Source organism: Phasianus colchicus, chromosome 18 (assembly GCF_987193195.1).
Source record: "Phasianus colchicus chromosome 18, bPhaCol1.hap1.1, whole genome shotgun sequence".
NCBI lineage: Eukaryota > Metazoa > Chordata > Aves > Galliformes > Phasianidae > Phasianus > Phasianus colchicus.
The window spans coordinates 11,483,728-11,503,847 of NC_143453.1; the positions used below are offsets into that span (position 1 = coordinate 11,483,728).

Genomic DNA, 20,120 nt, shown 5'->3' on the forward strand with positions numbered 1-20,120 from the left:
AGCAGCTTCTTTCCTTTATTTCTGTCCCCACGGCTGTTGTGTTTGAGCAAACTCTCGCTTGCTGCAGGGTAGGACTGTGCTGCTCTGCTGCTGTTTGTTGCATTTTCTGTTGTGTTGTACCAAGCCAAGTGGCTTGTGGTGTTAGTTCAATTCTGTTGCTGTTTTTTTGTGATGGCTTATATGAGAGAAAAGTCAGTTTTCCAAGGGAATATGACTTCCGAGGCTGTTTTCTTGCACGCTCCTCAGACTGTTGTGGGTGGGGCAGGAATTTTCCCAAATGGGTTTTGGCTAAGAGTCTGGCGTTAACATCTTCTCTCAGAAAGAAATGGAGCCGAAAGAGAGAAGGCTTCATAATCAGGACTGTGCAGAACTTCCAGCTTACGTCCCAGTGGTACTTCTCCAGCAGCAAAGATGCCTGGTAGACCCTGTGTTTCCACTGAGAAGGAAAATGTTATCCTAAAATCTTGTTTGCATGTTTGTTCTCGAGCTTCTTAACATGCATGGTTTATTTTTAGAGAAAACAATGTCAGCCAGATTTGTACTAATTGTTGGCAACAGTATGTTAGTCCCTCAAATGCTGACAGGGAGACAATGTTTGGTGATTGCAGTCGTGCAAAGCTAAAAATGACTTTAATTAAACAATCATGAAAAATACTTTGCAGTGAAGGAGCTGAACAGCAGGGTTTTTGGTTTGGAGTTTCATTTGTATGTTTTGGGGTTTTTGACTCAGCTGATTGCAGGTGTTGTGTGACAAATTGGATATGCTTGTGTTCTGCCTTGAATCATTGCTGGTTTTGTAAAATAACAAAACCAAAAGCTATCATCCTCCTTAAAAGGAGTTGGTGAGAAGTTCCTCTCCTTTCTGCCACCCCCCATCCTAGCATTGTAGCAACTCTGTTTCAGCAGCGCTTACATTTTTTCTTTTGTTTTTAAATTGACTATAGTGGAGGTTTTTGTGGTGTTCGGGGGTTGCATTTTGACGGTGTTGTTGAACTGCTCAGTTAACTCCTCCATTAAGCCCTGCTGCCCCTGTGGTGTGTGCCCCAGGGCTGATGGGGGGAAAGGGGGGGCTGCCTTCCTGCTGTGAGCTGGGCCTGTGGCTTCAGCAGTCCTCGTGTTATTTCCTTACTTGTAGGAAGGAGAAAGCAAAACATGGCATTGAGATTTCCTTATAATGGAAAACCTGGGGATGGAGGTGCTTGGTGTCGGCTGCTTTGTGCAGCCCTGGGGAGCAGCGGGTGGCTCTCTGCAGCCCTCGGAACAAGGCATGGCAGGTCAGGCTGGCTGCCCACAGGCTGCTGAGGCATTCTGAGGGTGCAGTGCAGTGTGTGTGCTGCTGAGCAGTGCATCTGTGACACCAGGCTCTGCAGGCTGTGCTTGTGATGGCCTGGGGCTCCGGATCCTTGTGATGAGGAACCAGTGTCTGCAGCTCCTGCTGCGGCTGCACAGATATGAGCAATGTGTCAGGCATGCTGCACCAGGAAGGGATCCTGCCTGTGAGTGCCACCAGCTATTTGCTCTTTTGGTCTAGAATTAAAGAGTGCAGAGCAGTTCTTGCCCAAAGTGTTTGTTTTTCCTTTGTTTGCCAGGCTGACAAAAGATGACAAAGATTTAGCGTACTTCAATGGCTAGAAATGACATGCTGCTCCTCATCTGCACATCTGGCATGGCTGAGCTTTCTGAATGACGGAGCAGGCTGGTGGGTGTCTCTGGCTGCCCTGTCACTCAGCTGCTAGCCCACCTGAAGTGCAGGTCCCCTGGGATTTTGCAGATTTTCACTGCTGTTTTCACAAGTGAGAGGACAGCTTGAGGTACGAGGGCAGCGTGTGGAGTTAATAGCAGTCCAAAGGCAAAGGGAGGGGATGAGGAGATGCCTAAATGCAACCTGAAGTGAGTTCTTTTCTTACAGAACTTGGAGAATGAATTGCTGTTATCAGAGGACACCAAGGTGCAGGTTAATCATCCTTTTGAGATTTATTTTCTGGGTCTCTGCTTTTTTTCCTCCAATCAGAACAGTTTCAGTGCTGATTTTTCTCTCCTCCTCTGTAGTGTGTGACCGGAGGAGCATCTTTAATGCTGTTGGCCTATCTCAAGAGGAGTGTGAGAAACGTTCAGCTGAGCCTGCTGGTAGTAGTGCTGGGGAGCTGCCAGTGCTTTGCCCTGCCTTGAGATGTGCTGAGGCCCTGTGAGCAAGAGGAGCATTTGCAGTCTGAGGGGGCACGAGGGGAGGCTGTGCTGCCTCTGGAAGCTCTCTGGTTACAGGCTTACTGGTTTGAAGGAGTGCTTTGACACCGCGTGCTTTATTGTCAAGTTTCGTTATAACTTCATAAGATCTTAATAAGGAAGTTTGGAAAGAGAGTTGGGGGGGGGAAATCCTGCATGAGAATGATAGATGTTTTCAAAAGTAATGTTAAATTTATCTTTAATTTTTCTTTAAATCTGTATGTGCTTGTAGAAGGTGATGCTTCTGACTCTAGAGAGGTCCTTGTTAGCAGCCCTTTGGTCCTTTTGATGGCATTGTAGTAAATGAATTTTAATAAATACAAAATCATGGTTCTGTTGTACTTCCTCTGCCATACCGGAGTACAGCTGTGATTTGGGCCAACACACCTGTTTAGTTTTGTTCTATAGGTTAATGAGGCATATGGGGATGGGTTTTTTCCAATTTTTTTATTTTCCTTGAGAAATCAATTCTATATTTTATGTGATGCCAGAGTGAGCAGAGCGAGGAGCCCAGCAGCTTGCCTCTGATTCCAGTGCTGCATCTTGTCTACCTTAAATCTCTAGCTGTTCTAAAACCACTAAGAATTAATTACAGAGGCTTCAAACCTTCCCTTCTTTGGCTCCTGCTTATGGTAGCGGCCACAGAAATGAGGACTTGGATAGAAATAAACAGTGTTGCATTTCATCCTCTGGTTTGAACATTTTTTTTCATCTGTAGCCTTTCAAGTGGCGTTGCCTATTGAAATGTGCCTATTGGTGCTGAATCAAGTGGCAGGGCTCCACCAGGCTCTGGAGTGCCTTGCAGTGACAGTGCAGGGGACATGAGGTGTTTCAAAGAAATGAACAAATTAAAGAGCAAAGAGAGCATATTAAAATAGCTCAGCTTTAAAGGGCCTTTGAATGTATTTCCCAGCGGCTGGGTCAGAGCCGTGCTGTTCGGCCCGGCACAACTGCTCCTTCCTCTTTTGCTTGCTTGCATTGCAGAATAGAGGGGAAGGAAGAAAGGGCATCTTATACAAGTAGGCTAGCCCTAAACCTTAAATGAGTTGGTTTGTTTTTGGGTTTCTTAATTGCTCTTTCAGCACCATTAGGTCACATTTCATAATTCTTGCTGTGCTGCAGTGGTTATTAAATTATTTTGCTTGCAACACCTCAAAACACCTCTGTTTCAGTGCATGCTGTGGCCGTGGAAGTTTCTTCCAGAAGTAAATGTATTTGTGTACCATCTTTAGAGCATCATCATCATGTTTAGCAGTTCGGTTCATTATTGGTATAAGCTGCCTTTCATTGTGAGTAATGTCTAAGCCTGTTTTGCCTCTGTCTGCTGGTATCTGTATGTGACTGCTGGCACAGGCGGCCAGAGGGAGGGGGTTTAGCAGAGCACATAAGTAGAGAAGGGAGGAAGGGATGCAGGTGGGCTGCTGCCTGGCAGCCTGCACAGGAAGCAGGGCGATGCTCTGTGATTTGCTGGGCTGGAGTCTCTTGAAGTGAGGAAGCGTGGCTGTTTGCTTCTGTAGGCTGGGGGTGGTTTGAGGTTCTCCTGTCTGTGTGGATTGTGTAATAAGTGAATTTAATTAAAAAACCACCCCAACAGACCAAACGCTTGGTGTCTGAGTAAGGACAGCATGGGTATTTTTGCCCGCATTAAAACAGCTGCTGCTAAAGCTGTTTGCAAGGTGATTCCTAAGGAAAAAGAGGGAAGCATTGCTGGGACAGTGGCAGCGCCCGTGGCAGTGGAGGCACTTACAGGGCGATGATGTTGCTGCTGTGTACCTGCTTTAATCCTCTTATCCCTCCTCTGGTTGCTCCACAGAAATGCTGAGAAGCTGCTATGGCCTTCTTGGAACAAACAGCTTTTATGCTGATTGTATGCTGTGAGAAACTGCTCCAGTTCTAGTGAGGCAGTGGGCAGAAACAAAGTGAGGAACTTGGTTGGAGGAAGCAGAGCATATTCCAATTAGCCAGAAGAGGCAAGAAGGAAAACACTGAGAGAAAACCCAAGCAAGCAGCCAGGAAAGCCGGCACTGTTTATTTTTGGCCAGAGCTGCTGAATGGAAGCTGCTTGTAACTAGTGTTGTTGGTGGCAGTGCAGCCAGGGTCGGGTTACAGCGCTGATTCAGTGACCAGCAAATGGTTTTGCTTTTCTCTTTGCTCTTCCCCTTTTGCACAGACTATTTGCAGCACTGCTCTCTTTCTTCCTGGCCCTTCCTCCTCCTCTTTGGTGCTCTGTTCTTCCCTGGGTGTTGTGAATGCTGGAGGAAGATGCCGGTATCATGCGATTTCTTCCAGCAAACCCAGCAGCTCTGTAGCTTTCCATATCAGAGAGGAGTCCAGGTGTGCCTCTTGTGCGGATCCTGGCTCTGAGAGCTGCTTGTATTTCAGAGCACTGCAATCTCAGGAGGGCCGAGCTGGGGCCGGGGGCTTCTGAGCGGCTCTGTGTTGGGATGGCTGCTGAGCTCTGGGGCCGTCTGGGTGTGGGATGAGCAGGTGTGAAATTGCACATGCGTGGCACTGAATAGATTGTGCACTGTAATGCTAGGTTTGGGCACAGCAGTGTTCAGAAATGAGCACTCTGGTATGTAATACCATGTGGAAAGAGAAATAGGGGAGTTGTTTTTTGTTGGTTTCTTTTGTTTGTTTTTGTTATGAAAACAACTGGAGGTTTGCCTTGAAGGTAGAAAAGCCTCTACAAGGCAAGATGAATGGGAGAAGAGCCCTTTGCCTTCCCTGCTCTGTCAGCCTCTCTATGGGCTGGGTGCCTCCTGCTTTCTGAGGGGCAGAAATAAAGCAGGAAAGGTAAAGCTTGCATCGCTGGCTGGAGCAGGAGGGGCAGCCTGGGGGAGCTCAGACTTCCTTCCTCACACCAGGGTGCTTTTTCTGCACTGGGGAATGTTTTTCCCACTTGTGCAGCTGGCCTGAATGTACTGGTTTGAGGCTTTGTGCAGTTGTCTGTGTGCTGGGGAATTGCACAACCTTTTAGGAATTACAGCCCCAAATGTGTGCAGGTATTGCTGATGCCAGCTGTGTTTTCACTGTGGGCATGGTCACAATGCTCAGGGGATTTCAATGTTTGTAATTTCCAAACACTGTTTTGAAATAAATGAATGTTCACAAACGACACAGTGAATATCAGATGTGGTGTAACTGTGTCTGTAGCAGTGGATCTCAAAGCGCTTAATGAACAAACTGTCACAGCTGTAATATGGGGAGAAATGTTCCATTTCTTCAGGAGCAGAGCTGTGAGTGTGGAATTGAAGCAGCAAAGAAAAATTCCCCCGCAGGCTCTGCTGAAATGTATTCAGCCCTCCATGTGCTGTGCTTACTGATACTTTTTGCTACAGCGTTGCAGTTTGTTACCAACAAGTTGGGAAGCTTTAAAGCCAGGTAGCAAATACTTGCTAATTAGAGCTAATGGATAGCTTGTTGCAGCTGTAATCTTTTGATTTGCTTTAGTGGCTTTGAAGGAAATCCAGATCTTGAAGCTGCTTTTTGTGTGGCTAAACTGCTGGAAAATTGGTCATCTCCTGGAAGGGAATGCTTGAGCTGCTTTCTCTCCTCTCTGTAAATCAGTGATTATATATAATTTTTTTTACTTAGAGCTCCCTTCTTGGAAGGAGCTCATAAATGAAGTGCAGCATAGGAGCCTCTGTAAAAGTGCAGACTTGAGCTGCATTGTGTGGTGTTGGAGAACCCTGCTGTGTTTTTCCTGCACCCGTCTTAGTGAGAAGCAACAAATTAGCTGCAGTTCAGTCATCCTGCAACATCTCTGGAAGTAACTGGAAATCATCTAATTGCTGGGCCAAAAAATAATAAAAAGCATGTATGTGTGACTCTCATGGAGGAAAACAGCTAAAGATTGGAAGACTATTGTAGTCTTATCTCAGTGGGGAAAAAATTAAGGGTTTATTTGGCTCAAGTTATTCCCTTTGTCTGCCTAGCTGTGTCTGATGAGAATCAATAATGACTGTCTTGGTGCAGAACTGGCGCGTGATGAAATTCTCTCCATCCCTCCTTGGGCGCCCGCTTGCATTGCTGGGATGGCTGCTGTGTGCGTAGCAGCACCGATGAAAGCCATTGGCTTTGACAAAACCCTGGAATGTGTCACTGACATGGGCATTTTAGAAACTGTAATCAGTGTCTTTGGGTTTTGAGCAACACAGCAGAGCCCAGGCTTGCTGGACAGCTGTTGTTTGCCTGCACGGCCATGCTGTGCTGTTGGTGTGCTGGTGCTCCTGCTCTGCCCGCAGCCTCGTGCCAACAGAGCTTTGCTTTTGCTGCCAGGGATTACTCTCAGGCCATCTTTTTCTGTGACAATTAGAAAGATTTCAGTTTTCTATGGGGTACATAAAGGGCTGTGTTTTCAGAAGCATTTGTGTAGCTCTGCTTTAGGTTGGTGCTGTGACAATGTGCTTTTTTGCTAAAATTAGAACTCTGTCCTCTTTTGTGGTGCCCTCTGAATAGTGGGTACTCTTGCGCTTCAAAATCAGCCTGAAAGTGGCAGTGGTCACATAGGTGTTTATAGAGTGAGCTGTTTAACGTGTGTTACTGACTTAATGTGCTCAGGTTGTAAACGCAGGGAAGGAAGGACAGAGAATCAGCTAATATCCTGGTATGCTGCTGGCTTTTCCTTTCAGTGCACATACTCAGGGCAGCTGCTCACTGTGTTGATCCACTTTGTTCAAACACATTGGCAGTGCCCCCCATAAGTTGTGGGGCTGGTGGATAACTTCAGATTGTAAGTGCTTAAACAACCGCCCTTTAATACTGGAAAAATCCAGAGTGGTTCTCGAAAGGAAACGTGTGAGAGCTCTGGATGGAAATGGTTGGTGTCTGTTTCTGGAAAGAACTGTGTGGAGCTGTAAGCAGCTTCTTCCCATCAGGGTGCCTGCTGGGAGGAGGACGTGCATTGGTGCAAGGGAACCTGGTGTGTACCCTGCTATGTGCCTGCTTGTTTGCTAGAGAGACAAGTTGGGAATTTAAAGAGCAAGTGTTGCTGTCAGTAAAAGCAGATGTGCTGCTTCCAGCTCAGTCCTGCAGAGACAACCCTGCCTGTTTACCACTAAGGAAATGGGGAGTCCCATGGGATGCCAGTGGAAGGACTTGGAAACCTCCCACAGCTCTCTCCTGGATCGGGGCTGACGCCTTCATCTCTTTTTACCTTCCACTAATATCTTGTGAGCCAAAACAAAAAGAACAGTGCATGAAAACTGTGTGGCAGCACTTCTACTTGATTTCTTATTCACAGAGTCCTGGAGCAATTCCTAGATTTTCTGGTGAGCTGTTGAAATGACTCCGGTTTCCCTGCTGCTAATACGAACCTTGTTAGTGAGACAAAGCGAGAAGCGCCAATCTGCGTTACCCTGAGCCGGGGTGAAGCAGTGTTGTGCTGTGCCCTGCTTGCTCGGCCTCCTGGCACGTGTGTGTGTTGTGCTGCAGCTTGCCTCTGCCCCTTCCAGCTGGGCAGGGTCAGGAGGGCTCTGTCCTGCTCATGGCACTGCCTGAGGAGCTGCTGCACTTGCATGATATTTGGTTTATTTGTAAAACAAACAAACAAAAACCCATGTCAATTGGCTATGTATTCCATTTATCCTGCAGAGAGGAGTAAGTTGTGCTACAGTATTATGTCCTATAAATGAGCTGACATCACTTTTTTGTTCCCTTCAGTGAGCGGCACCCTCTCTTTGGAGAGGATGGGTGACTGCCACGTCCTGGTGAAGGCTGGTGCTGGCCACTGCTGAAAGCTTCTGGGCATTTTGAAAATAGAATTAAGACCTTAAGAAATGGTGCAGTTTGTTGGCAGGAAGCACCATGACGTACGTTATTTTCTGTGAGCGCCTTACCTCATTCCTGCTGCAGACTCCAGTCGGTGAGCAGTGAACCCTAATGAACATGAGCTTTCTCCAGTTCCTTGCTTGCAGGGTTGCATGCTGTAACTGTAGAGACAGAGATGTCTGACAGCTGCTCCAGGAGCAAAACACTGACTTGGTCATTGGGCATTAAATTCAAAACAGTTGTTGCACAGAAATACTGCTTTGTTTAGGCACTGCTCTGAGTCAGTGGACTGACAGTGAACTTTTAGAGCTAAGTAGGAGCAATTGATGTTAATTTGCAGGAGAGAAAATAGATCTTCAGCAACTCTTGGTTTCTTTTTTTTGTTTTTTTTTTTTGTTGGTGTTTTGGGGTGGTATCTTTGTGGAAGCATCACATTCTGGAGAATGAAGCAGGAGCATTAATATTTAAGGAGCTTCGCTAGCTTTTTTTCAACTGGGCTGTTTATAAAAGGCATCGTACAGTACAAAAATGTGTTTTTGGAAGCAAAGGGGGATGAACTGATGCAGAAGAGCACAGCAGTTATCTGGACTGCAGTGAGCTGATGCCAGCTGTGCTGATGGAGATGGGGGACAGCTCACAGTGCAAGGAGCCTGTGGTCCATGCAGCTGAGTGGGCATTGGAGCCTTTACCTCCAGAAGGAGAACAGAGGGCTGGACTTATTGAAGTAACTTGTCTGTCACTGCAAGTTGAACGTGATGCTGTCATTTCCTTGCCCAGCTATTGTGTAGGAGAATTTCCTGTGCAGCTAAAGGGGGCTTAGACTTCAAATATATTTTTTCCAATTGCAGTATTTTTGCAGCAGGATATTATGGCAGAGGCTTAGTGAAGGAGGCTTGCCATGTGTGCGACTCTCAGACTCGTATTTGGAGGTCTGAGGTGGAATGCACTAAAATGCATGTCGTAGCAAGGATTCTTTGTCTCCCCCTTGCCCTTTGAACATGCTGATGGCTGAGGAAATGACAGTCTGACTTGTCTGTAAGGTCAGTGGCTTCCAAGCGCTTTCTGTTAAACCTCTGTTTCTAATATTTTCTGAGGTTCTTGAATTTGGTCCAATGCTCGTTTCCTAGTTTGTCAGGAAATTGTTTTGCTGCTTTATTGAATGAACTGCAAAATAATCCTAGGGAAGGGAAAAAGTCTTAAGGAGGTTCTCAGCGGTGCTTTAGCTGCTGGTGCCAGGTAGGACTGTACAGATCAAAGGTATCCGTCTGGCTTTTTTATCCTTATTGCTTTCAGCAATGATATTAAATTGATTCTTGGGCAACTGGGAAATGCTAGGCTGAAGTAAATCAATAGATGCACAGCAGTCTCCCTCCACGGTACCAGCAGGACCCCGGCTGATCAAGGGGCAGCTTTAGGATCCATCAAACTCAACGAGTGCAACAGAGGAGAAACTGCTGTGAAGTTGTTCTTCCTCACATACTTGGTAGAAAGTTCATGAGTTGAGTTGATGACGTTGTGCTTAAGCTTTCTGGTCGGCTTGTTTGGGTGTTGGGTTATGGCTGGCTGGATCTTCCACTTGTTGGCCTTCTGAGACGTGTGTTTGGACACAAGCCTGGCCTTCCACCTCCATGGCAAAGAATGACAAACAGCCCGTGAGGAATTTTGCATTTCACATCAGCATTAATGACTTTAATGTACACTATTACGAAAACAATCTCTCTTAGTTATCCTGTCCTTTTGTGGGTCATGCTTGGTATTTACTTTATTATGTGTTCTCTGATAGTGTCCCACCCTCTTGCTGCATAACTTGTTTTCCTGGAGGCTGGACGTGCCTCTTGTTGAAAACATTGCCAAGCAAGAACTAAATAGCTGGCTTGAATTAACTGCTAGAAAATGTTTCTGCTCAATCTGTGTAGGAGGATAGAAAGGGAGAGGCTGTATCCTGACTGTGGAATAATGCAGAAATCAGAAGATAAGTAACTTCCAGTAAGCAGTAAACTTTTTCACTAAGTTCTTATTAAAGAATGTGAAAAAATGACAAAATAATGGTGCACTTTGAGTAGTGACCTCCTTCTCAGCACTGGCCGGGCTTCTGCTGTGCCTGCCAAAGCCAAGCTTCATATAATAGATGCTTTCTTAAAATAAAGCTGTATTGAAAACCAGCGAGAGGCTTTAGTGATACTAAACCCCCACCCAGATATTAAGTGCTCAAAGGGGTTTTTGTATTGTCACTTTTTTTTTTTTCCACTGATGTGATAAAACTGCTGATGTGACTGGAGAAATTGGGGAATGGCTCGAAACTTGGTGAGTTCCAGGAAGAGCCACAGCTTGGGTATGTGGTGGCAGTGGTGGTGGCACAAACAAGTGCTGCAGGGCGCTGTCTGTCCCTCCCTGCACCCTGGTTAAATTATGTCCATTCCTGGAACGTTGCCACAATCCCAACGTGTGCACGGTAGGCTTTGCATGTTGGCATTGCTCTAGGTAACAGCTCGCTCCAGGCTTATCTCTATCCCCTCTAAGCAGGGAAGTGTCAGACCTTAATTCCCTCTGGGCTGTGTCATTGAACCGCAGCATCTCGTTTTATCCCCTTATACAGAGACTTAAGGAAGATGCAGCAGTTGAGTGCTGTGGTGGTGCTGGGCCTGGGCAGCTCCTGGGAGATCTGCTCTGACCGCCAGCTCATTGACCTGGGAGTCCTGGCTGCTGCCAGCCACTGTGTAGTGGCACTTCTCCTGTGCAGTCCTCCTCGTGCCCGGTCCCCTGGCACCTGCTGGCTGGGACCTAGCTGTGCTGCTGTGACATTGCACCCTTCTGTCAGCCTGGGTGTCGCGAATTTTAATTCAACCTCCGAGGAATGTTGGAGGAATTTTGAAATATTTGTTCCACAGCCCAGGAGTTGTTTGGGGAGAAGGCAGGCTTGGTCACCCTCCAGCAGCGAGGAGAGCAGCAGCCCCTGCAGCTCTGCTGCCCAGCTGTGACTGCCTATGAAAAGCAAGCTGTGTTGCAGAAGGGAGCTGGGCTGCTCTGGGTCCAGAGTGTGGCTAGAGAACAGGGCTTCCTTCCCCTTCTGGGTGTGATGGCTTGGGTATCTGGCTCCTATGGATCTGTTGCTGTTAGCGTTTCTATTCAGAATGAACGCCCCAGACTTTTTTTTGCTTGGCCTCTGTAACTGGGAAAGAAGTGCATATATCACATTCTTTTTGAATTTTGAGAATCCAGAGTATTATGTTGAGAGCTGTACAGTTGAATCCTGTAGTGTAGAGAAGCTGTTGTGACTCTCATATTCCTTTCTTCCTGCTACAGAAAACAGTATGCTAACTGAACACAAAAATGTTCTCAGACTGAGCAGCTAGATTGGCACAGATAAAAATGGTAATTATAAGAAGGCCCTACCTGTTGAAGATCTGGCACGGTGCAAATTCCAGCTTGCTTAGCAAAGGGCATTGCAGTGGGAGAGGCTTTAAAGATCAAGTCTGGTTCCAGGTGCAAGATTTACCTCCTGGGCTTTGTCTGATCTGCCAAACAGTTACCAGCAGTGGATTTCCTTCCTGACTTGCCCTCTCTGGCTGTGTGTGGGTATGGGATGGTGCTGGCAGGCAGCTGTCCCAGTGTGGAAGGAAGCACTCCTCTTGGAAAGCTTCGCGTGGCATTGGTGCGAGGCTGCTGTGCTGTCCTGGCCCTTGGCTCTTTTTTGGTGTTATCAGGAAGCTGCATGAGAAAAGGAGGACTGATATCTCCAGAGGCAGTGTCCAAAACCCAAGGGAAGGAGATGAGAGGCACACACAAATGTCACAGTTAAACACTTAATAGGATTTAGGGAGGTTTTTTTTTTTTTTCAGATGTATTCTGTTAATTTTTCTATGGTCTCTACAGAGCTGTGCCATTCTTAGTGAAGCTAAAACCAATTAGGGCAGAAGTTCTGATTTAGACTTTGAGTTTTCAAGTTTAAACTAAGTTACAGATAGCTTTCAAGGTCAATATGTGGTTTCATGCTATGAAATTTAATTGATATTTTTCTTCCCTAAAGCATCGACATATTAGCAGGCGGCTCATCACTTGCATAGAATTCCCTTGGACATCATTAGATTTAACCTGGGATGCTTTATCTCTGAAGGACTCTTATTCACATTTGAAACGCTCTTTTTCCAGAAACAGGTGATAAATTCTGCTTAGCATTCCCAAAGTAAAGTATGCAGAATGAGAAACAGAGGAGGAAGAGGGATTTAAGTGTGGGAGCACACCTGTGTAATAATGAACAGAAATGTTCTAAAAGAAGAAAGATGGGTGAGCTGAAAATAAACCTTTTAAGTGAAAAACAAAGCAGAGCATTTAAATGCACAAATATTGCCAAGTTAGAAGTAGTTTTATTTAAAGTATCTGCCTTTAAAATAGGTGTTGTCATTCTTGTGTTTTATAAATGGGTAAACTGCTGGGACTTGTCTGCCCCTTGTCCAGCTCTGAGAGCATTCCCAAATGCAAGGAGAACAAGGAGTGCTTGTCCTAGGAGGAGTGTGTTTGGGGGGATCGCTCAACCACGTAAATGCAGTATGCAAGAAGTGAGTGCTCGTGGTCTTCAGGGGTTTGGACTCCTTTCAAGTTGAGAACTGAGCATCTAAGCAAGGCATTCTGGATTATTAATCACCTTATATTCAAGTCCAAGTTTTTTCATAGCTAATGAGATTTTTCCAGAGTGGACAGTACCTGAGCAGTGCATTTAGTATAATAACATACAGTAACAGAAAAATTATCAGTGAGCCAAATGTTATGTGATTCCTATGCTGGACTCTGTCCTATTTATTCTTGGCAAGAGCTGGCGCACCATAAGGGAGCGGTGACGCTTCCAGAGATCTGTGGCACGTGACGTGTTTTTCTGCACCGAAGCACGAGGCGACGTGCCATGAGATGTCAGCTTCCCGTTTCATAAGCGAGGCTGTGCCGGCCAAGGGTGCCGGCAGTGCTGGGAGGCGGGCAGGTGGAGCTGCTCTCAGGAGCATCCTGAGCCCCCCAGCCCCCGCACGGCCGGGTTCTGCCTCTGATCGGAGCTCTGGCATTTACGTCAGGAGTCGGGCGAGCAGCACCCAGGCCTGAGAGCAGCCAGAAACAGCAGAGGCTTTTTATTTTCTTGCGTAGTCAAGCGAAAGGAACAATCTCTCTTTTATGTTGGTAGCCAGGATTAAATTATTCTTGGACTCATTATTAAATGAAGCATATGATTAAATGTTGAAACGAAGAGTATTATCTTTCATATCTTCCTTGGAATGAGGGGGGAAAAACATATGGATGAGTCAGTTCCTGTATCCAAAACAGTGGGGGAGAAGGGAGCTGTGCTCAGACGCAGAATCCCGGGTCTGGTTCCCTGCATGCAGGAGGTGCGTGGCACAGAGCAGTGCTGTGCCTGGAATGGAGCATCGTGGTGCTCCAGGAGCCCGTGCTGTCCCCAAGGGGCTGGTTCCCTGCAGGTGCTGAGAAGCTGAACCCCCCAAGGACCCAATTTCCAATCGCTGAGTTAAATATGTACGTTGTGAAGCACGCTTCAAGCCTACCCATGGGTGGCTAAATACAGAAATGTTTCCCTGCTGCGGCAGCTTGCTGAGATCCCAGTGAGGTCTGTGCTGTGCTGCATGGGACTGCCTTGAGAGCTGCGTCTCAAAGGTCTGCAGAGCAAAGGTGGCTGACCAGAAAGGAAAAAAAGATCCAAGAGAGAATGTTCACTTTGTGCTGTGGGTGGCAGTTTGCTAAAGCAGTCTCAAAAGCTTTGAGGGAATTTGTTGTGAAGAACTTGAATAATAAACTTCCAGCATTCTTGTTTTCTGGTGGTAGTGAGTGTACTTCTTCACTTGCAATCTGTAGTAAGGAAAGTAAATTGGTGGAAGTGCACACAAGTTAGGGATGGAGTGTTTTGAGAGCATTAAGGCTACCATAAGAAATAAGATCCTGGGTGACAAGGGCACTTACTCTGGGCTTCCCAGTGGTTAGTCCATAAGAGAGGTGGGCTCAGGAACACAGGCTGACAATGAAAAAAGGCTGCTTCTGGCTGCAAAGTGATGCTTTGGCAATTAGTGTGCTAGCCAAGTGGCTAATTTATGAGACAGTGGTTACCCAGCAAACAAAAGGCAGGGAGGAATGTATTGGGTGGCCAGCTGTGCTCTGCTGCCAGTGCTTCCTGGAGGCAGTGGGCTCTGTTCTGCAAAGTTCCTGTATTTGTTGCTGAGATAAAGTTGTTAAAGCAGAGTAACCTTTTTCCCTCTATGAAAGTAGAACTTTTCAATTGATTTCCTGGACATGTTCATAGTGCTGGAGTAGTTTGCCCTATGCAGTTACCGGCTTTCTTTACATGTTCAAGAGCTAAGAATTTGAGAAGGCAGAGGAAATCTGCAAATCAGAAATAAAAGGGAAAAAGGCAGCCCTCATCTTGCTGCTCTGTGCTGCCAAGCAGCCCTGTCGCAGACCTGTGCTGCTGTCAGGTGTTTGGCTCCTGACTCATAGTGCTTGGGGTCTGAGCAGAGAGTGGGAAACTCAGTCTTGTTCCTGAAAGTCGGAGAAGCCAAGGTCTCCTGAATCCATAACAAAGCTCATAGCCCAAAAGTTTGCTGCTTAGGAGCATCCTCAGCATTTCTTTGTGCTGATCCCAGAGGTGTGAGTGGGGCTGTGCAGCAGAAGCTGCTGTGGAGCTGACAGCTCACCTCCTGTCACTTCTCCTTTGCTCTCCACTGCCTTTCTGCAGCCTCCGTACCCGTGCTCCTCCCGGAGGCTGTTAGCAGGAGCTCCTTGAGCCATCACTGGGATGATGTCAGGAATGACTGAGACTCAATTGCAAGGAGTGCATGAGTTGGTGTGTGCATTGCAAGGCTTCGTTTTGTAGCTCTGCTGTATTGAAACACACGGCTGCTTTTGCGCAGTGCATGCATTGCTGTTGTCTGCCTGGTAAACCTTCTCATACAGCTATTAAAAGTATTTGCTTTATTGCTGCATCGGCAGTGCTATTAATAGTCTAACTTGGTAGGAATGAGTGGAAGTTGGTGCATGAGTACAGGCCCTACACAGGCTCCATTTTGTTATTTTTATTAGTGACAGATGTATTTTGTTGGCATGCTGTCCCACACAGCTGAATTGCATCGAGCTACTCATGCTCTTGGAACTGTGCTTTTAAAATAAAAAAAAAAAGTTCAGACTAGAGCTGAGCTTTAGGTTGAGCCTGCTGGGTTGTTTGTGTAATTACTTAGGAGTTTATCGCAGACTTGCTGAACAGTGTTTATAAATCAGATTTCAATAAAGTTTGCAGTGTCAATAAACCTGGGGAATGACTTGGCAGTCGGCTCTTGAACCACTCATGGGCAAAGTACAGTGACAGCAATATCACAGAGCCGTGGGTGCTGGTGTGCCCGGCTCCCTGGCAGCCTGGGGCCATCCCCTGCCATCTTGGTTCACATCTTCAAACGAGCCTGCCCGCTGTGTGCTGATAGCATTGATTCCAAATTGGCAACTAATGAAGCGGATCAAATACACCGGGGATGCGGCAGTTCTTCCAGAAATTAAAGCTTTTATTGTGGAAGTGTGGAAATGGGAGACTATTAATTTCGTTCTCTTGACAGTTGTTATTAAATCCGGCTTAGTTCACGTGGTATTGGTTCTTTTTAATTCTGATATTTCAGCGCACTGGAGAGCGGTGTGAGAAAGCTCAGTCGCTGCAGAAGTCGCTGACAGATCGGACTGCTTTGTAATGGGAGGAGCTGGGGTTGTTTCTGATATTGCAGTGTCCAAGCAGAACGGCCTTGCTTGCATGCTAACGCTATTACTAAGGGGAAAACGGTGTGAAAAGGAAATCTCTTATCCAAGTCGACATGGGGGATTTCCTAAGCACGTGTAAGTGTGAGTAAGGAAGCTGTGAAGGGGAGGGCTGGCCGATGGGATCCTTCAGCTCCTGGTGCTGTTCAGAGGAGGCCTCCCAAGATGCTCACGGCAAAAAGTGTGATGGGTTTTATTTCAAACCTATGCATCATTTAACTTCATTGCTCAAGTGAAAATCCACCCAGTGCTAAATCAACCTAAACTCATTTTTTTTTTTTCCTGTTTCTGCATTGCTGGTTTGATCCCTAGATATAGAAGATCAGCAGAAATCCCCCACCATTTAAAAGGATTAGAACTAGCTGGTGAGGTTTTGGCAGTGGAATTAACTTGTGGGAGCTATTCTGCAGCACTAATGCCCGGGTCAGGCACGTGGATGGGCTGCGTGTGTCTGCATTGAGCAGAAAGCGAGATGCAGTTCTTCAGTGTCTGCAGCCTTGCTGCTGGATGTATGGCTGCCCCTTTTTTTCCAACCCTAATTCCCATCTGTTTGCTGCTCAGCCCTCCGTGTGGAACCTGCTTATCTCACGATTGTGGTTAATGACTTCCCCAAGCATGGTTGTCTACATTCGCCTTTCTTCCGGCACCCATGTACAAGCTGGAAGGTGGAGGGGTCTGGCAGGCCTTGTGACAGCAGCTTTCTGCTTAGCTGCATTGCCTGCCACTGCTATCGTGTTTGCAAAACTTTCCTGCATTTCTTGGAGTGATAACAGGGTGCTTATCTAAGTGGTGTAGTAATGTGGGAGGTAAGGGTTTACCTGGCCAAGGTGAGGATGGCTTCTGCTCACAGGGGAAGTGGAGGTGCTGGGTGCAGGGAGAAGAATGCCCAGTGCTGCTTTGCTCTTCTCGGGCTGCAGAAGGGAGGATCAAAGTCCTGCTGCCAAAACTGGAGGAATCAGACTAGTTTCTTCATCTCTGCAAGCACGCTGGGGAAGCCAGCGGAACTTTACCTGGGTGCTCCTTATCCTTTTATGTTTGAGCCTTAAATTGTTTTGTTAGAAATGGAAATGAGCCTTCTGGTTTTGATATATTTCCTGTAATGTTATCTTTTTGTTCTCAGTTAGCACTCACTGTGACTTTTTTGGTACCTTCGGTGGGCCTGACCGTTCTGTTGTGTTAATCCCAGCTATTTTTGACACCAGTATTAAGTGAGGATGTTTAAGGAGAGCATCAGTCAAATTGCCTTCAGGCAACCTTTGTCCTCCTGTGACTGACCGACTCTAATCTTTGCTCCAAGGAGCCCTGTGGCCATTGCGGTAGGTGATGGCCGTGTTTGTCCTGCAGCAGCTTTATCTGTAGTGTTTGTGCTGTGAGGCAGTGAGGCTGCTGCTGACAAGTTCTTTGCAATACCAGGCAAAGCACTGTTGGTGATATTCCTTCCAAGGAGGCCGCCTTCAGCCAGGAGATGTTCTCCTGTTGGAGGACTTTAATGAGCCCAGGTGAGGGGAGGGGGGTGGACCCTGGATCCACCCTGTGGTCACGTGGGAAGCACAGGTGAATTGCTTGCACTTGTGCTTCCTGGGCTCCTCCCTCCCTACTCCTTCACCAGGTGCTTAGTCATCAGTTCAGGCTGTGACATAACAGTTTCCTACAGCTAGATATTACAGATACCAGACCTGGGCAAAAAGCAGGCAACATGCCTGAGGTCGGATAAGCCACGTGTGACAGTTACTGGTGTCTCTGTGTTTTTTGCTTGCCAGGCTGCTCAGAATTTCTCAGAAGCTGTTTGCTTTTTTTTTTTCCTACCTTTTTACAGCACATAGCAGTGTGATTTTGATTTAAGCCTTGAGCCTTTGATTTAAGCATGCGGGAGCTGCTGCAACGCGGTAATTGTGAGCCCTTGGAGTCTCTCTGCATGTAACGATCATCATTCGGACAGAAGTAGTGAAAGGATTGCAAATACTCTTAATTCCCGTTCTCGTGCTGTCTGCTGGCTTGTTAATAAATTCTCAAAGCTTATATGATTAAAAACTTGAGAACCTGGTGTGCTGTGTGCTCTAATTACATGTGGTGGAAACTCAAAGCTCCCTTTGAAGCGCTGTGAAAATTGGAAGATGGCTTTGGGGATTGGGTCCTGGCAGCAGAGGAGGAGTGTTGTCACCCTGTCACATCAGATGGGCTCTGATACAGGGGCAGGACACGGTTGTTCTCTACTCCTGATTTATTGCAAGGAGCAAACATAAGTTGAGGTTGGCGCACAAGCTCCTGGCTGTGAAGAGCTGTGCTGAGCACATCTGATAAACTGTGGCTTCTTGGGCATTAAACAAGGCTCAGTAACACTGGCTGCGTTGTTTCCATATACCTGCAGCCTGGTGAAAGGCTCTGCTTTCAGGATCAGTTTGTTTCAGATCCCAGAGGACAGCAGCTGTGGCAGGAGGGTGGCTCTGGGTGCACGAGCACAGGTCTCCCTTGGAGCACGGCAAGCTGTGCTGAAGGGAGGAACGTGAGAGTCAGGCTTGTGCTTTGCCCTGCCCTGTGTCCCAGGGAACCAGAAGAGTAACCTGCACTGCTGGAAGCTTGCTTTTATTAAAGAGTAATCAGTGGTAGATATGCGAGCATAATTTACTGGGTATCAGAATGTGTCTTTAAACACAGCACTGAATTAAAAAAGAAAAACTGCTTTGCATGGTTTTATTGTTTCTTTATGAAATACAGCTGTTGAATTTGTGTTTTCCCTTGTTAGATTCACTGTCCCCCAGCCATTCATCATTACAGCTCTTCAGAGTCATGATTGCTCCCCAGCTCTAGTATTAAAAACTCATAAGAAGAGTCTGGTTGGGATTTTGCAAGCACGTGTGGTATCTCAGCATCACAGCTCTCATTAATTTTTGTGACATTCAGGGTTCAGATCCCACAGACAGCCTTTTGGAAAGATTTTGTTTCCACGAATGAAAAAGCAGTGAGGGATTTTTATGCCTCTAAACCTTTTTTTTTTTTTTTTTTTTTTTTAAAGTAAATAGCAGCAAGCAATTGTGTCATTCTGTTAGGCCACTTGTGGAAGCTCTCCTGCATAGAAGGCAATGTGTGTTGGGGTTGGGAGCATGCGGAGTGCTGGAATTAAAGCTGCATCTCTGTAGGTACATATTTAGAACTCAAATATTACTGCAAGTTGAAACAACTTTGGCTGCGTGTGCAAATTACTTGGCAAAAGTGTTGATTTCCTTGTTAAACGTTGTAGCAGAAAGGGCCTTTGATCCCAACAGGCTGTTGGGAGCCCTTCCTAATTGTTATCAAACTATCCTGTAGCTTTAAGCAGATAAGGCTTAATTAGCTAAAGTGGTGTTGTGTTTTTTCAAAACGGAGTGCCCTGCCGATGCTGGGCACCTGTGTTTGTGCTCTGCCAGCACAGATCGCTGCCCTGTGCGGTGGTGGGGGGACGTGCGAGCCCTCCTTGCCCGTAGGTAGCAGGCAGCATTCTCAGCTCTCGTCCTCACAACGTGCACTGGTGCTAATGGGAAAGTTTTTGTTTTGCAATCTTTGTGCTGTGAAAAAGAAGGAAAATAGGAAAAATCACATTGGTGTAGAGTAAGGTCTGACTTCCTTGCCTTGACACCAAATTGTCTCCCCATTAAAAGGCACGGTTGACTGAGTCTCCTTTGCTACTTTTACCTGAGGCCATTAGTGAGGCCTCCACAGAGGAGGAGGAAGGAGAAAGAGAGCTTGGAAACGCAATATTCTTCTGTCTCCTTCACCCATCTGCTTCCAATGGGAAAACTGAAGCATTAAGGATTTGATTCAACACCTGTTAGGTTACTCAAGGAAACACAAAGACTTTACCAGATGTTTAAGAAGAAACATATGGCAGGCGGGGAAGGAGAGCCTCTGCCAATTTGTCTGTTTAATCAATCAAACTTGTAACAATCGATGCTATTGTCCATGCCCTTGATAAATAATTGCTCCTGTGCAATACTGCTGGATGCAGTGCAGAACTTCACTAATTGCCCCTCACAGTGGGCAAAACAGAGGAGGTAAGAGGTCCTGCTTTCTTCCCTTGCTGATGGTACAGAGCTGTTGGATTTTTTCCTTCCATTTTTAAGCCCCAAACAAAAAAAATCTGGTAATAGATGGAAGCAGAACTCATAACCACCTGCATGGATTTTTAGAGGCCACTTGAAATTAAGTTTTGGTGGGTATCAGGGAAGGTAAAGAGAATAGGATTTTGTTTCTTATGGTACTTTATGAAGGTGGACTCACTGAAGTCAGAAACTTGGGTTCCTTGCTGCTTTTTATGTAAAAAACCAGACAGTAACAATGCTGGGGTTGCTGTCACCACAGCCTCC

General features: G+C 46.4%; 1 protein-coding gene and 1 long non-coding RNA gene across 24 annotated transcripts in view; both read left to right on the top strand.

The window, feature by feature from the left end:
* FBRSL1 (fibrosin like 1) overlaps positions 1 to 20,120 on the top strand; it is a 417,340-nt gene that overhangs the window by 19,159 nt on the left and 378,061 nt on the right. The window lies entirely within an intron of this gene.
* Positions 4 to 18,786, top strand: LOC116228693 (uncharacterized). The gene is made up of 2 exons (XR_004166827.2): positions 4 to 1,954; positions 2,050 to 18,786. It is a non-coding gene; the product is annotated as an uncharacterized LOC116228693 (long non-coding RNA).